This window comes from Pygocentrus nattereri, chromosome 5 (assembly GCF_015220715.1).
Source record: "Pygocentrus nattereri isolate fPygNat1 chromosome 5, fPygNat1.pri, whole genome shotgun sequence".
NCBI lineage: Eukaryota > Metazoa > Chordata > Actinopteri > Characiformes > Serrasalmidae > Pygocentrus > Pygocentrus nattereri.
In genome coordinates, this window is record NC_051215.1 from 31,437,023 (window position 1) to 31,455,569 (window position 18,547).

At 39.0% G+C, this 18,547-nt stretch overlaps 1 long non-coding RNA gene across 1 annotated transcript; it reads right to left on the reverse strand.

Moving 5' to 3' along the window:
- Window positions 1-3,675: 3,675 nt before the first annotated feature.
- LOC108422041 lies at window positions 3,676-18,529 on the reverse strand. The gene is made up of 3 exons (XR_001857540.2): window positions 18,226-18,529; window positions 17,428-17,482; window positions 3,676-5,910 (listed from the first exon to the last, which is right to left on the reverse strand). It is a non-coding gene; the product is annotated as an uncharacterized LOC108422041 (long non-coding RNA).
- Between the last annotated feature and the right edge of the window lie 18 nt (window positions 18,530-18,547).

Consider the following 18,547-nt stretch of genomic DNA (forward strand, 5'->3'; position numbering starts at 1 on the left):
CTGGGTCTGAAGGCATGAAGGACAGACATGATTCAGATGCTGTTAGTGATTTAAAAAAAGCACAGCATTAGTCAATTTAATCAAATTTCTTAATGAAATGATCTCTTCATGTTGGGACACGCCACTGATTAAACAAGATTAACTAGCGAAATGCTATAAGTTGCTCGAGAACAAGATTGAAAAGAGCTGTAAACTGATTTGCTGGAAGCTTTGCCAGGCAGTGACAGTTTTGCTCACGGTTTGCACTCTCCACTGCTTTCTGTGTGTGACACGGTGGCCTCTGGCAGGTTCTCTGGATGAGGAAGGCTATATCTCACTGCCCTGAGCCAATGCAGCTGTTCCTTGGGTATGACATCTGGGGCCAACAGACCGTCGTGGCGCCAGTGGTGCCCCACACACCCCTGGGCGCCACACACTACATTCACGCCACACCCCTCTCACATCCTCCACTTCCAGATGCATGCTGGGGTGCCACGGGGTGCCATCCAATCTCATCATGGCCGGGCCTCGCAGCCAACGTTCTGCGTCTGGGAGCCAAGCCATATGTCAAGGTCAAAGCTGAGTAAGGCAGGAGTGTAGAGCACCTCATCTGAGAAACAGCACAAGTTTTAATGGTGATTATTAGAGGAAGACCTGGAATGTCATAATCTTCAACCTTGTGAAACCTAACAAAAAAGAACAAAACATTTAAAGGAAGGATTTTTCAACCATGTAATGTTGGGAGAGACAGTGATGCAGGATGCAAAAGTAAGTCCTTGGTTTAATTGAAAATCTATGACACAAAGGTATCCACAAAGGTGACAAAACAAAGACAGAACACTACTAAACAAAATAAAGATAAGCAAAGAAAAGATAAAGGGCCATGAAGAAATTAGAAAACCCACAAAAGATAACCAACTCACTGCCTGAGAGAACAAAACACCATCAAACACAAAGCATACAAGTAGGGGTTAAAATAGACATAGAACAGACCAGAAACACCTGGGACTGTTGAGATGGCGGGACTATAGACAATAGACAGGTGAGGCACATAACGAGAAGGCGGGACCAGGGAGGAGACAAAGACCAAAACAACAACAAAAGCACATGGCTTACATGAACCAAAGCAGAGAAGAAGAAAACAAAGGCTGAAACAGAGAAAGACAAGAACAAGGCAAGACAGACGTTACTTCTCTGCTACAAAAAGAGATAATAATCTCACCTGAAAACACTAATGTGCTGAATACCGATTGAAATTGTTCCTTAGGTGTGAGTTTTGTCATAAGTGTTCTATGCAGTGGCTGTACAAAACCAAAGAAAACAAAAAGCACTTTTATTACCAGCGCTACATTTTACAAACACTCTGCAAATACAGAAAACATTAGAAATACTGCAGAATCAGTTACAACACAATGGAAATTGTTCTGGAGGACACTCAAAGGGAGCAGAGACATTCAAACTTTTAAACTCTATACATCATAAACATTCACAAGTAAAAGTAAGCCAACTTTTATTTGAATAGATAACTAATATCACTTTATCGTTATGTAAATTAGATCTAGAGAGTAACTAAAACAGCAATATGACTGATAACTAGTTCAGCTATAGCTCAGCTCATAGTTCAGCTATAGCTATGACATCCAAGTCTCAGTGGTCTTATCAGAGAGGATAATTGTTGGTCTCATCAATGTGTGTCAGTGATGTGCGTGAGTGTACAGGATGCACATATGAGGCAATTTTCCATTAAATGGTGCAGCAGTTCCATTCAGATGCATGTACAGATGTCAGAACGTCTCCATTTCTCCATTTAAGAAGAAACTAAAACATATGAAAAGAAAGTTTGTTTCTAGCTTTATCTATATATTGTAAAGTTTTGTTTTTGCTATTTTGCACAATAAATGTTGTTTCCGGTTAACTTTGAGGAACAAACATTGCAATAATCTCAAAAGTGCTGCCATTTTTTACTTTGGCAGATTACAATTACATCAAAAAACATTACAGCCTGCAATATGTTGCAATGTGAGTTGCTGGAGGATATCTGGGGGACCACAACTGGGAACAGCTGTAGCCAACAGCATTTGGAGAAATTGATTTTGGTTTTCCTGTGGGGCCGTCACGCCCTCACATGGGACCAGGATGCTGAAGGAGGCACATCTGGAACGCCCAGATTGTGTTTGGATTAGCACAGCTGGATGAGAGTGCTCCCATCCACACTCTATATCTTCTCCCAGTCTTTTCTGATTGCAGGGAAGTTTGCTTTGGCTCATCCTGAAGGAGCAGACAGAATGGCTTGGGGAATGCCAAGGGGAGCGAAGAATCATCTCCAGTGAATCTTGGTGAATGACTTAGCTTGTTATGCTCAACCTATCTTCAGACAGGGATTTGGTCATAGTTCTCTTTGCTCAGTCTCTGTGACTAAATGCAATGTTCTTTTGTCCAAAAGATGGATGAAGAAAAAATACACTAAATTGTCCTCAGTAGCTTCAACCCTCAGAGCACTTTCACTTTTGTAGACCATCAGCAAGTTACAGTGAGTCTTTAAATCTGAGAACACAGATTGAAATTCAGTAAGGTATGTTTCTTTATTTAATAAACTTTTTATGGGCTTTGTTTATTAGGACTATTATAAATACTACTAAGTAGTGTGTAGTAAAGGCTTTAAACGGCTGTACACAGGGTACGCAATCATGTGCAAAAGTTTGGGAACTCCACGTTTGTTGATTTTCTAATGGAAAATAGATAGATAGATAGATAGATAGATAGATAGATAGATAGATAGATAGATAGATAGATAGATACTTTATTGATCACGAAGGAAATTTTGCAGCCAGTAGCAGACACACAACACTGTACAGTAACCGTAATAAGGGTGTAGACATATAACAAGAATAAATATACCGGATCCTATCATATAACAGGCATATATACAAATAGAAAAAATACAACAATCTCTGATAATATCTATAACCTGAGATGAGAGATGCAGCGCAATAATTACTGTACAAGAGTTTACAGGTAACGGCATATAATGACCACACTGAATGAATAAGTAAATATGTGCATGTATTGCACCAAATAAAGTGTCTAGTGTCCAGATGTGCAAGATGCGCAATGAGGTATGTAGAAAGTGTGAAATGTGCAGCATGCTGTCTATATGTGTAAATGAATAGAGAAACACAGGATAAACATGAGATTCAGATTCAGTTCTCCTCTCTCCCCCCATTCTCTGCTGGTGCCCCTGGGAAGAGTCGAAGAGCCTGATGGCTCTGGGGACAAAAGATCTTCTGAATCTGTCAGTTGAGCAGCTCTATGAAAGCAACCTGCCACTAAAAATGCTCCTCCTGTCCATGATGATGATGTGCAGTGGGTGGCCATCATCCTACATAATGGAGAGCAGTTTGTGTAATGTCCTTCTCTCAGCCACCTTGACCACAGAGACCAGTTCCGCACCGACCACTGACCCCGCTCGCCTGACCGGCTTGTCCAGTCGCATCTCGTCTCTCTTTTTTATGCTTCCTCCCCAGCACACCACAATGTAAAAAAGACAGCTGGCAACCATGGTCTGATAGAACATCTGCAGGAGCTTCCTACAGATGTTAAAGGACCTCAGCCTCCTCGGGAAGAAGAGCCTGCTTTGACCCTTCCTGTACAAGGATACGTACACATGCTCTACAGGGAACACACTTCTTCACATTGTAATGCAAAATTACTGTTTATTTGATTAATTAAAACATATCGAAAAATATGCAAAAAGCAAAGTGGATCACAGGTAAGCCTCTCTCCCCAGCTGGTTCAAACACATACTAACACAGTGTAGAACTTTTATGCTATTTGCATCACATATATTGAGTGTTTGATGTTATGGATAGGAGGTGTTAGAAATATCTTATTTCTTATGATATGTGTAAAGAAATATATGAGATATGAGATTTTCTTCTGACAACAGCCATATAGAGGTATAATAGAGAGGAATGAAAGTGTGGATACACAGTTTCTTAGATTATAAGAGGTTAAATAATTTAAATAAGTGGTAAAGGAAGAAAAATCTAACTGAGAAGCATCGAACTGAAAGGTCAAATGTAGAAATACTGGCCAAATGACATGTTTTGTTGATTTTCTAATTCAAAAGAAGTGAACAATTCTTCACTTCTTTTTCACAGTAACTTTTGCACAAGCCACATTTTATGTTTCATTTTTTGCGAATGTGTTAATTTCAGCAAATAAATATATACAGAATGTGTACTTATTTTAATTTACAAAATCAACAAAGCATGTAATTTGACCAAGAGCATCGTTTCCATGATATTGAGGAGAAAATGCCAATACCTTAAGATGCAGTCTGTAGGCTGTACATAAGGAATGATTCCTCTTAGTTGTACAGGTTGCCATGGCACTGACTGTATTCAGGCCAAAGAGACTGTAGAGGCATACAGGCGTCTTAATTCATGAGATGTTAAAAAGAACAGATTCAGTTCTGGCAACTGGATTGTGCTGCATCATTAAGCCTAATATTTTTATTTATTTAAATGCGGGCCGAGTTCAGTGATTCATTTCAGTTAGATGCTGTGTATCTGTCACAACTGTTCCCTGCATAGGCACTTTAGCCATTGATTGTATTTGGGAAGTGGATACTGGATGCATAGAATGGAAACACTGGCTATGTTAGAAAGATGACATGGGTTTGACTGGACAGTAGATATGAGTTGGGCTGGGCAGTGGATATTCACTGCTGTGTGGGAGCAGGTTGTGAGAGGATGTGCAGACTGCCCGATTCTATCACCATCTGGATCAACAAGGCCAGTGTTGTCAGGCCACAGTAAATACATCCCTGGGGGAAAGCATAGCAAAACAACCTTAAATCGTGGCCCTCTGTTATTCTGACTATGTTTTCCCAGCTAATGTACTACAGCACTGTGCCTCAGGTTAGTGGCCAGAAAATGTGAATCTGTCCAAAGTGGCAAGAATATCTGACATACAGTCTCTTAATTGGATTCAAACTGCTTGAGCACTGATGCTTTATATATATATATATATATATATATATATACATACATACATACATACACCTGCATTATATAAACACTGTATTAGAATTACATACTGTTATATATAATATAAGCATGCCAAAAATGTCATGACAGATGTCATTTGCTGTCATGACAGATTTTGTTAAGTAATATAAGATCACATCAGCCAAGACATGTTTATGAAACAGTTTTGTCAAATGTTATGTGGCAGGTTTAATTATGTCACTGCATTTTTTCAGCCAAACCAGCCTCATGTACATTGAGTATACACTCACTGAAGGGATTTTCAGGCAAGACATTCCACTTATAATAAAAGTTTTGTTCATAAGCATAAATAGGCCTCCTCGCTGCCTTGTCTTTTGTTGGAATTCACAGCAATAAGTGTAGCAAGAAACACAGCTTTCAAGAGGCTCCCCTGTCATCTGCCAAAAAGCCTTAAAAGACACATCTGCAAGGCCCTCCTTAGACATCCCCAGCACCGCAGCTCCTCAAGTCTCTCACTGATGGATGGTTTGTCGAGGAGGGAGCTGGAGGAGAGTAAAAAAAAAAAACGGGCACTTGCAATTCATCAGGGCCGGAATAATGAGTGAAGAGCTACATTGATTTAGCCCGGGGCTTACAGCTCGAACATCTGGCCCAGTTGGCAGCCGGCGCTATTGGAAAGCTTTCTTTGGAGCGTCCAGATGCAGAGAGAGGAGGACTGGTACAAATGCCACAGATGGAAACGCTGGAACAGATGATGCAGTGGGCAGCGCCTGCCGCCGTTGGCACAGGTAGCTTGTCTCCAACAGCTGGCACAGGTTAGGTATTCTTGGGAATTGGTGCCTCAAATGTTCGCACCGGCAGAGGTTGCGCTTGTGGTACATACATACGCCGTCAGCACAGGCGTCATCAATCAGCAGGACTATGGGAAAAATGGAAAAATGAAAGATTCAGCATTTGTTTGTTCCTTGAGGAGTTTCTGTTTTGTTTTTTGTAGTGTTTATATAACCAGGTATTTCTATGTACATTTTACAGTGAGCCTGTATACTGTACTAGACACAATGCTACTCTGGAACACTTGAACTTTACTTTCGGACATCATAAAGTTTATGTTTAAGTATTTTATCTTGTAACACTCTTAAAAATAAAGAGCTCTTCAGAGAGATATAGAAGAACCACTTTTGGTTAACTAAGGAAATTTTAAACGGATCTACATGATGTAAAGGTTTTATAACAATTAAAGGTTCTGCCCAGAATTCTATGTTCAAGCTAAGAATAATTTATGAATCCTTATTTTTATGAGTCTATCTTTCAGCAGGACATAATCTCCTAAAAAATATAGTGCCAAAGGTTTTAAGGTTTAGAGACTCTCCACATAATGTAAAGGTTCTACCAAGAATTGTGTGTCCAAACCAAGAACCATTTCAGAACCATTATTTTTAAGAGAGCACGTACCAAAAAAGCAGTACCAAAAAATGGTTCTTTGGGCAATGTCAATTTTAGCTCCCTCAAGAATTTTTCAGTCGATGGTTCTTTAAAGAACCATGTTTCTAACTGAGATCTGTGAGTGTGAAGAACCTTTGTAAAGTTTAATGACCCTACACATATGTAGGGTCATGTAAAGGTTCTACAACAATTAAATGTTTTACCCAGAATCGTAAATCCTAGCAAAGACTCATTTAGGAACTTTTATTTTAGAGAGTGTTTCTTAAAGCAGTGCCTTTTGTGCACTTCTGCAGAACCATTGGTTCCGTGAAGAACCTTTTAATGGATGGTTATTTAGAGAACAAAGTGAGTTTGAAGAACCTTATTAAAGTTAAAGTTTTGGAACCCATGAATCAGTATGGAATGTTCTTCGCACTCACTATGTTCTCTAAATAACCATCCAATGAAAGGTTCTTTTAGGAACCAATTGGTTCTACAATTGGTTGTGCAAAGAACCGTTTTTGGCACTGCTGTGTGACACACTCAAAAATAAACGTTCCTAAATGATTCTGAGTAGAACATTTAATGGTTATAGGGCTTTTACATTAAGTGGAGGTTCTACAAAAAAACTTTTTTTAGGAGCTTTTATTTTTAAGAGGGTGTTGAAAAGGGTTCTTTGCACAATTCTGTGGAGCCATGGGTTCCTTAAAGAACCTTTCAATAGATAGTATTTTGGAGAACATAGTGAGTGTGAAGAACCTTTTTTAAGGTTTGAGATCTGCCACATAATGTGGAACCTTTAAACTGGTATGGATAGTTTTTCACGCTCACAAGTGTCTTTTTAAAAACATGGATCCATAAGTGGTTCTTCTGCAGCATCGCTCATAGAACCCTTTGTAGTATCTTATTTGAGGAGCGTATCTGTTTTGCATAAAGGGAAGACAAGCGTAAATGTTAGTTTGAAATGTTATATTTCTCCTCATACATTACGCTAAATGCAATATTTTCTGTGGCCTGAAATTCACAGCTCGATACTGTCTGCAGGAATAGTAGAAAACAAAACAAAAAAATAGCAGATTGTGTGTGGGAGAAGGCTTGGCCAGATGTATAGAGTCTGGGCGGCTCTGATTGGCACGAAGCTGGCCACTGCTCACTGATGGACATCTGGAAGGCAAATTGGTTAATGGTGCCTCCAAGCCAAAAGGTAGTCAGCCATCTCTTCCTCCAGCAATGCGAGGGCTGCTGCCGCATCTGTGCTCCACCTAGCCTATGAAAACATCCCGCCGCAGGCCGCAGTGGAGCCGGGGGAACGAGCGGGGTGGGGTGTGCGATCTCCAGCCATGTCTCTGGGACAGAGCGAGGGATTGAAGACCAGGGAACGAGGAGGGATGATGACAGGAACGCAAGCTGCTCCTGTTCTGTGGTGCCGGAGATGATTGAGACAAGGCCAGCGAGTGGACAGTAGCCTGCTGTCCTGTGGCTCTGACTCATTGATGAACAACAGTGAGACAGTCTCCTGATGGTCAAATTTTCTCCTCAAAGCTACGATATTGCATTTCTCTTTTGCTGATGAATTATGCTGCATGTCTGGGCTTTAACAAGCAATTTAAGGAGCTGCGTTGATGGCACAAACCATGCATATACAAGTGTCTTCATTTATCCTTCAGAAAGCAAAGATTCACAGAGAGTTAGAGAACAAACGAATCAAAGAATGAATCATTGTCATGAAACTACAACACATAAATAAGAGACAACTGTTTTGATAGAGTAACACAACAAACAGCACTAAAGATTTATTTTTGTGCTGTTACATAAGACTAGCAAGTCAGACAGTGACATCAGCAACACCAAAAGGGCCTTGCAATGGGTAGAATCTCTCTACTACTGCAATGACGGGACTTGCTTGATTGACAGATGTGTAAGGCATTGTGAATCCAAAACAAAGCTGCTGTTTTCTCTTTTTATGAGCCTGATCCTCACCATGTGTAGATAAACAAGTTAAACACACAGCACTTTCCCCTGATGCTCACACCCTGGAGAACGGCCCCTCCCCCTCCCAGCCAGATGCTGTACCTCTGGAGGCATGCACAGCGCAGCAGGGCTGAACAGATGTTCCACTGCCCATTAAGAGGGTGAAAGTGAGACGGACGGTCCATGAATTATTTACAGGAGGCACTATTGTTCTTGGCTGTTGTGAACAGGGGAGACACATATAGGAAGCCTGGAAGCAGTGTATGCACTCATACAGGGGAATACCACCGATTATTCAAAATTTCTGCATCACTTAATCGTGGAAGATTAAATTAAGATGGAAACAGAGTCATTGAGAACAGTTTGACTGGAGACATCTCTAGGATTTGATGCCTCTACAAGCTGCCTTGTGGAAAGTTACTACATGAAATTGTTATAAATATGCTGCCTAATGCCAGAGACAATGTTTTACAATATATATTTTTTAATCTTTTGGTTCAAAATGTAGTTTTTTTAATTGGTTTCAATAGGGAGAGATACATGCACGGTGTTGTGATAGTCCTCAAATAGTCCTCAAATAGTCCTCAAATAGTCCTCAAAAATCCTTATCAGACCACTATTTTACCATAATCAGCATTCCACTGAAAAGAAGCTTTCCACACAAAAGAAGCAATTTTGGTTCCCTAAAGATCCTTTCTATGTATGACTCTTTCAAAAACTCACAATTGAAATGTTCTTCAGGGAACCAAAAGTGGTTCCTCTATGGCACTGTTCCAAAGAACAGTAAAAAATGCTTTTTTCTCTCAAATGAAATGAGTCTCTTCCTTGCTTAGAAATGGGTAAACATATCTTGGGCAAAGCCTCCTCCGGACCCAACAAAAAACAAAACACAGTCACGTCAGGCCTGGGTTTATGAGTGCTATTTCCTCCTTTTGTGTGCTTCCATCCATCATCCGGGAATCTAGGCTGGCAGGAATATCCATCTTATTCAAACAAGTCATCTCCCAAACCCCCCAATACTCAGTGAAAAGGCTTTTGTGAACATCTACTATGTCTTTACACTGACAAATATGATAAAGTCCATGGTGTTATCCGAAAGGAGTCCGGTGCCTTGGAAAAGAATCAACTGATGGAAGGGAAGAGGTTGCTTTCTGGCATGCTTTCTGTGTCTTTGATTCAGTTATGGATGAGTACTTAAAGGGCCCATGTTGTGGGAAACTTTTCCTTTTTTTAGTAAAAGAGTTTGATGTAGTATGGAAAGCTTGTTAACCCCTGAAAATCCAGGCTTATTACATACTAAGATTATTCAATCACTACAGGGACTTCAGTGCAAACTGGCTGCGCTATTTTTAGGTTGTATAAGCGTGTATTAAAATTGACTATTGACAGGTTTAAAGTTTGAAAACATACCATTCACTCCCATCTCCACACAGACTATATATGGAAACTAAACTGAAAAAACAGCCTGTTCTGAACTCACTGTGTTCTTTAAAAACAACGTATTTACATATATCTACCAATCGACCTCTGGGGTCATGAGCCATTCTTTAGTCTGCATCATGCCCATATTAGAAACTCTGGGTCTAAGCAACGTGCCTCTACACTCTCAGAAAAAAAGGCATGAAACTGTCACTGGGGCTGTACCCCTCTAGTCACTGGGGTGGCACCCTCAAAGGTACATCTCAGTACTTTTAGTCAGGGAACATAACTGTACCATAATCCACTGAAATTATATTTCCTAAATTGTACTGGCTCCACACACCACGTCTCGTCTCCAGGCTTTTTATTTTACTTTTCTGTTTTAAAACATTACATTATGAAAATGTGTATAAATGTGCTTTTCCACTGGGAGAAACTTTCATAAGGTTCACAGTTGGACCTTTAAACCACTGTTGTATCTTTGAGGGAACACTTACATTGTTTGTACCTTGATCAACGGAAAATATACCTGCACTGTATCTTTATTTCTAACAGTGTATGAGGAAGTGATTGGCATTTTTATGCTATCCTTTCCTGTGCTAAACAAAAATGCTGAAAAAAGCTGATACGTTTTGCCCTGTGCACTTTTTTCCCAGCGTGGCGCTGGATCCTCTAGAATTATAAGCTCATTTAACAGTTTAAAAAACAAATGATGCTACATTCAAGCTACAAGCACGCCAGCACTCCTTATATCTTCAGTGTTAAAGGGTTGAGCCAAACCACTGTTAGCTAATTTAAATGTGGTAGATAAATTGTTTGGGCAGTACCAGTCTACAGTTTTACTTGCTGGTGTTAATATGTAATAGTGTTAAAATATTTTAGATGATTAACTTTCATGCAATGTGCAGAATCATTAACTTACTTGTAGCATGTTTGTAGCATTATTCATATTTGTTTACCACAAGGTAACAGTGATTTTCGCCATTCATGTAAGTTCCATAGAGACAGGGTTCCTGACTTAAGTTCCAGCTTTACAAACTTTACCGATGGAACGGTGATTAAGTTATCATAGGAAAATGGATACTAACTTTCCTTATTAAGCCAGGTTTAGACACTCAAGCTGTGATAAAGAACCATATTGTATGAAACTTGAGGAGGAGTCACATGGCTTTTTTTTCAAAGAAGGAAAAATATATCTACACAAATATTAGAAGTCAAACACTTATAACAGTAAAGAGCAGAATAATAATAATAATAATATAATATAATTTAGAATTTAGAATAGAATTTAATAATAATAGCTTTATATTTAATTTGATTTATATAATAATAGCTTTATATTCTCAATATCCCTGTAGTATCATTTGCTTCCTCTGCTAAAAAGCAACATTCTTAATGTGACTGATAACACAAATGTACAGAGCTCTGCTGGTGACATCCCATATAAATTAAAAGTAAGGCGTGGCCACTCTTTATTAACATGTGGGAACAAGATCCTAATACATAGCCACAACTTAGTAAAGCTGAGTAAAATGAGGTAATTAACTTGTGGCCACAAGTTAGTAAGACATGGGAACGAGATAGTGAGATAATTAAGCCATGGCCCCAATTTAGGATCTTGTGCCCATGCCTTACTAAGTCGTGGCCATGCATTATTTTTATTGAGTGCTGCAGTGGGTTAAATTGTGTTTGAGTGTTTATGGACTGTTCCACTTTGAATGAAGCACAATTCAAAGCCAATAGGAAAGGGATCATTTGCATACATCTGTCTTAAAGGTACAGTAACAAGTAAATTTAATTCAAAGAGATGAAGAGCTGATAATGGTCATGTAAAAATGAATCATGACAGGGTTTGGTATATAAACCCACCCAAGCATCTTAGGTGTACTTCAAGGGACAAGATAAATGCCAGTGAAAATGTAGGCTATGGCCTGCTTAATACTGTTAATGAATGAGTGAGTGCTAATTTCCAAGCTAGCCTACTTGTGGAGTAATATTTACACACACACACACACACACACACACACACACACACACACACACACACACACACACACACAGACACGCACACACACACACACACACACACACACACACACAGACACACACACACACACACACACACACACACACACACACACACACACTCACATCCTCACTCACACAGTCATGTTCTTCCAGCTGTGGTGTTCATCATAAAGTGTTACCCTTAATTCATCAGCATGTTTTCAGCGGTTAAAAGCAAATTCCTCCATATGGCTGGGTGCTTAATTAAATGCTAATTGTTATGAGCTATAATAATTGTGGGAGTGCTGCGTGCAGCAGGCTCACTGCTGCTGCTGGGTCCCCAGAGATGATGAGGGAGGCTGGGCTCCAGATAAACAATCCCTCGCTCTCCTTCAGAGAGCGTGCGATCGGCCAGCTGATGAGAGGGGTTCCTCTCTTTCCACCCCCGCCAATCCCCCATACCCAGTTCCCCTGGGTGCATGGCTCGCTCTGTTGTTACCTGACAGCGTTAGATGTGGAGATACGTGTGGCGTAAAGGGTGATGCCTTCCTTATTGCCACTGCGTCTAGTTCTGTTTTAGGTTTTGTGCTTCTTCTTTAATCACATTCAATTAACCACCATGCTTTTATGCTGATGCTGTAACTATCTGTCATTAATTGTATTTATCGTGTTCTCTAATGCACTTCAGGGGGTATTTTTACAACTACCTAGCATTAATGATAAAGGGAGCGAAACATTTCCTGCTATTGCTACCAAACATGTCATTGCAACATTCATCTCAGCTATTTTCACATCTTGATTAGATGGGTGTCACTCTGCATCTATTAGCACGTTCCTTTATTGTAGTGATAAGTCTAACAGCATAATCTCCACATTATGCTTAAACTATTGCTTCACAGTCAAATCAACAGTCTTAAATTACCACTATGGTACACATTGGTGGTTGGGTGCATTTGCAAAGCGCGCACTGGAGACTGCTTTCACACAGCTGGTGCTCATTTAACAGCAGGGTTGTTACTGGGTTTCTATGTTGATTCAAAAACTAGCACCCTAAAGTAGGTACAGTAGAGAAAGGCTTTAGAAATAGTGGGTTCTAGCTTTTAGGTATAGATCTTAAAATTACATTTATTTGAAAAGTTCCATTTTCAGTAATTTAGCAATTTGCTTTCTGAATTTGGGATGTTTAGCCATGGTGTACAGCTGTTACAGTGAGCTACATGATTATAGGTGGATAAACACTGAGAGCTCTCGAATCAGACCTGAAATAGATCACCACACCTTCAATCAATCATGTATTTATTTATTTATACAGAACACGGTGTGGGGGTGGGTAGCCAACTGAGACCAAGGTCTCATTTCCAGTGCAAGTCATACAATAACACACACAATCCAACACAAACATAAAGAAAAAAAAAATTAAAAAACAGCAGATTTAACTTAATGTTAAGAACAAGCTTAAAACAAAAATGTATAAAATATAAAGTGTCTAGAACAAATAAAACAAATGTAACCAATAAAAATAAATATAGCATTGCCTACCAGGTTATTTTAAGTATTTTAAATTGATCAAAAGTGAGACCCTGCAGGTAACTACACTTTTTAATGAACACAGTGGCTCTATTTAGAACCATCGCTCCTATAAAGAACTGTTTCAGGCTTAAATAACTCGTTGCATGGTGAAATGGTTCTTCAGATTGATGGAGAATGCGTTGTATATGGTTCTATATGGAAGCGTTCATCATGCAAAGAACCAATTAAGCATGTGGGTCTATAAGGAATTCATGGACCTAAATAGAACAATTCACTTTACTAAAGAACCCTTGATGTGTGTAGGTTTTTTCTTATAGCTTTTACTATGAATATTTGACAGTTGATTGCTGACATTCTTACACACTTTTTATTGAAGAAACACACACACACACACACACACACACACATACTTAAATATATAATATTTACGTGATTAAATATTAAATATGTAAATGAGATTCAGAGAAAGGACTTTACACAACATATGACTGATGATTTTCAGGTCATTTAGTAGTGAAAATTTAAAATAAATTCAGCTAATTATGAGCAATTAATAATGAAATCCTTCTGTAGTATCTTAAAGAATAGGGTTAGGGATGAATGTGTAAAATTCATTGAATGCAGGTACTTCAGAACTGCATTACCCAGTGAAATTTACTAAACATGCTCCATTTGTGTCAATGTTGTGACAAATTTGCAAATTTGGATATTTTAGTTTTAAATCTAAATCTAAACCTTTTAGCTACATATGACCTGAATTAGTTGTGCTAAGTGACAGAGGACTTAAGTCTTTATTATTATTAAAGTTGCTTAATTTGCAAAATATGTCTAATCAGTTAGACGGATAGTGGATGTGAAATGATTAAAGACACTGAAACAAATATATTTCTGTTAAGTTTTGACATTTTAATGATTATAGTTTAATTTAAAGGGGAAATGCCATGATTTTAAAAATGTTTTAATTGTTCACAGTTAGGGTGATAGGAACCAGATGTCTGATGTGCTCATTGCCTCTGAAAGCTTCCTCACAGAAAGTTATTACATACATTTTTTACATATATGCTCCCTGATGTGCTAGTTTCATTGTTTTAAAGTAGTTCTGAAATTAGGGTTTGGCCTAAATCATATGTATATGTATTTGTGTGTGTGTGTGTGTGTGTGTGTGTGTGTGTGTGTGTGTGTGTGTGTGTGTGTGTGTGTGTATGGCTTTATAAGGCAAATAGTACCCAAAGAAAACATATTTTTTCAGTTTTAACACTGTCTTACCATTGTCATCATCATGTACAAAAACTCAAAGGACACATGTTTGTTCAATGGTCACATTGTGTTGTAGGCATCAGGACCCCTGGTTCCTAACACTGCCACTGTAAAGAAATCTGAGACAATGATTTTCTCTGCAAGGCACCATTTCAATTCAAAACACTCTTTTTTAAATGTCAACAACTTAATTATGTAAAGATTTTGAATAAAATAGTGGAATTTACATTTCAGACAAGACATGCTATAGATGTCAGTAAAAACAGTCAATTCTGCCTGTAGTGTCTTGCCTAAAGATAAAATATGCATTATAGTACGAACAGAATGGTAAATTCAGAACCATTCAATCATGTCCAATGCATCTTTCATTTGTTCTGACTGTGAGGTGGGACTAAATGTAGCATGTTTAGCTGTTTGAATAGAGCTTTGTAGCTAAAAATCAAAATTTTTCTTATGCAGGAAGATGACAAGCCAATTTCACAGCACAACTCCCTGTGATAAACCTTGCGGACATGTACGTTTTCTAATCAATGAACTCAGTGTTAACTGGATTTGGAGCTCCTATAACAGCTTTGTTTATGGCCTTCAAAGCAGAAGGTCCCTGTCCGGATACTGCCAGACACAGTGAACCCTTGGGTGTGAAGTACAGCGCCTTCCTTTGTTACTTCCTGGAGTAAAATGTCAGCAAAATCTTAAGGGTAAAGCTCTGAGAAGTGGCTAAAGCAATACCATGCAGTTTCATTCTGAAAACTAGCTGATTCAGGACTGGTTACGGAATCTGGGCTGAGTATCATCTTGCTGTCCGTCGTCGTATTGAGGATTCAGTGTCTGCTATGCAGAGAGCGCCGGTACAGCTGTGCTACTGGACATTCTCTCTCTGTTTCTCTCTCACTGAATGCTCTGTGCTCTGAAGCAAGATTAATCCCATCAAAAAGGCCAGTGTATCAACATCTGCCTAATCCTGTCTAATGGCAGACACTGCCGTGAAATTCTTACCTCCAAGCAACATGTATTAGCATAATTAGAAGGAGAATCCCAGCAATTGGGGAGGAATGCTTAAGCATGCTGTGCCGCTGCTGGATTTCCATGCTTATTCTGTATGTTAATATGGTTCTTTTCTACATACTGGTGAGTATGCAATGTTTAATACGAGGTTGGGGGTTTATAGAGGCTGCTGGAGCTGCTACATGGATCAGGAACATAGCACTCACAAACACGGATTCCACAGTGACCTCTAGAGGAAGGAATTCAGGCACACTCTGGCCTGTTGTATTCTCTTATGGGAGCAAGCCTCTCTAAAAAAAAAGAACACATGAAGTTAGTTTTAAAGGAAAGTTGATTAAAAAATTGCTTGTGTAGGGAATTTAAATAGCTAATACTTTCCTTGTACAGTCATATGTAAAAGTTTGGGCACCCCTGATCTAATGACATGTTCTTTTGATTTTAAGAAAAATCCTGTACAGAGAGTAAACTACAGCATATTTCAATTAGTTATTGTTTATGTGCTGAATAACATATAAACATAAAATATAGTCTGTGCAAAAGTTATGGCATGTGTTGTATTTTGTATTTTCTTTTCCAATATGTTAAACCGAGCAACTACATAGAATTTTGCAGAAATTTTGCAGAAAGTTTTGACTCGAAAAACAGCAAAACACTGAGTTTGAATGTTCAACCTTTTGAAGTTTTTAGCCTGTGCTCTTCCAGAAGCCACCTTTCATGCAAAGTTACTACTAACCTTGTCAATTCTGACACTCCAAGCCACTCACAATAGCTACTGTTGAAAAAAAAAATCAGCATTTAGAATGTTTATCTTTTTCTTTTTTTTTTATTCCTGTAACGACGCCATAAAAATGACTTCTAATAGTCCTTCATAGCACTCCAGAACACTGCTTTTCAACAGCAGAGGAGGCAAATCCTTCACATCTTCCACTTCAGTTAGAACAGATGGAGAGAATTGCAGGAAATATCATTTCAAACATCAGGCTGTCTGAGCTGATGGCACAGCCATATTCAAGGGACTACAATCTCCAGACAAAAAACCCATTTGGGATCAAAAAGGCCTGTTGGTTGTGGTACAGGGGCATAGAACAAAAAAAAAAAGTTATCGGTGAAAGTCTCTCTCTCCTATTCCTCTTCTATCTCTCTCTGCCACACAAAACAGGACTTGAAGGGATGTTTGGTGTGTTCTTTAAAAAGGGACCCCTGGTGTGGTTGTGTTTGCATCATTTCAAACACGAGAACTCTTGTCCTCCTGACTGGTGCCTGAATAAATGAAAAGTGTTCCATGGTGCCAATGTATGTACATGCACATGAATGCTCTAGTGTATTAACCATGTTGTCCTGTACGTCACAGACAGTGGGCCTATTAGCTTGATTTTAGACCACCTTCCCATGCAATCATATTGAGAAGAGACATGAATGATGCTGAGTGACGATAAATCGCAACACTCCTTGACAGAACAAGGACCAGATTGTTGAGCAGTGGCGGCAACAATAGAAAGAATGCAGTGTGCTTTAAACTGTCCCCCACATGTAATGGCTCACGCACCGACACATTCACCACATCAGCTTAATGAGGAGGCCATTCTTCGCATTAAATAATAATGCTATTAGGTCAAGATTCCAGACCTGGGAGGACAGTGGTTTGTTTTGAAATGTATTAGTAACGCCAATTAATTTACTGGGGCGAAAGAGGCACACAGAATGAGGGGCCATGACGATGTGGGGCGGGTTGGGCTTTAGCAGCCAACTACGGAGAACAAGTGACTGTATTCATCAGGTCCTGACTACACTTGGCGTTACGCATCTGTGGGGCCTTTGCACTCACCTGATTATGTGTTCCCCACAGTTAGTCACACTGCACTGGCTCTGAGGCCTCTGTGCTGTGGGAAGATGAAAGAACTGAAGTCACGTTGTAATTTGTAATGGACATTCTTCTATAATGCATTTTTCCATTTAGTCTAGCTTGCAAAAGGGTTTTATTTGTTTGTTCCTATGGCCAAAGCAGCCTGTTAGGAGAGAAAGAGGAGGGACTTTACTAAAATAAACCTTTTATTTACATACATAATTATACATAAAAACTAACAACAATTTATTTTAAAAGTGCACTTTACAAATTAAGAGAACAGTACATTTCTGATTGGCCCAAGTAGATGATAATAATAATAATAATAATACTAATAATCTATTTAATTAATTATTCAGACATATGAAGCATATCAATCTTACCTTCCACGCTTATATGGAACATGTAAAAATAACTCTAATAACTCTACATTTATTAAAAATATGTAATTATTTAGTATATTTGTTGACACTGGTAAGGAAATAGTTACTTGAAAATAATTGCATTACATTCAAAATTGAGAACAATAAAATAAAAATTAAAAGTGAAAAATTAAAAAAGAAAAATACTATAAAATGTAAAAAAATAGAATGAAAAAGAACATTAACAAAACTAGGAACATATTAATTTCTATCTATCTATCTATCTATCTATCTATCTATCTATCTATCTATTTTTGTCACGCCCACTCTCCATTCTAAGCAGCTTACACGACATAACGCAATTTTAGTTGATACGTTCATTCACGAAGTAAATAAACGATTAAGCTCATGCACCTACTTTCTTGGAGGACATGTCCTCTCACTTCATAGGCTGAGACGGTCCTGTTCAGCCTCTCCGCTGCTCCTGGGCTAATTTAGGCTTTCCCTCCCACATCCAGTCAGCTCTTCAGGATCAGTGTAAACTTGGCCGCTGCACCTGCTCTTGTTCTTGTTCTCGGCACTGCTTTGACTACAGTACCCAGGTATCAGTGCGCGGTCCCCCTCTCCGTGCTCTGCGCCAGTCTGTTCTAGGAACCAGTCCGTTCGGCCCTTTCTGTTTTTTTTCTGCTTTCTCACTGTTGCCTGGTGTCAACCTACGCCGAGCAGACTCATCCCTCCCT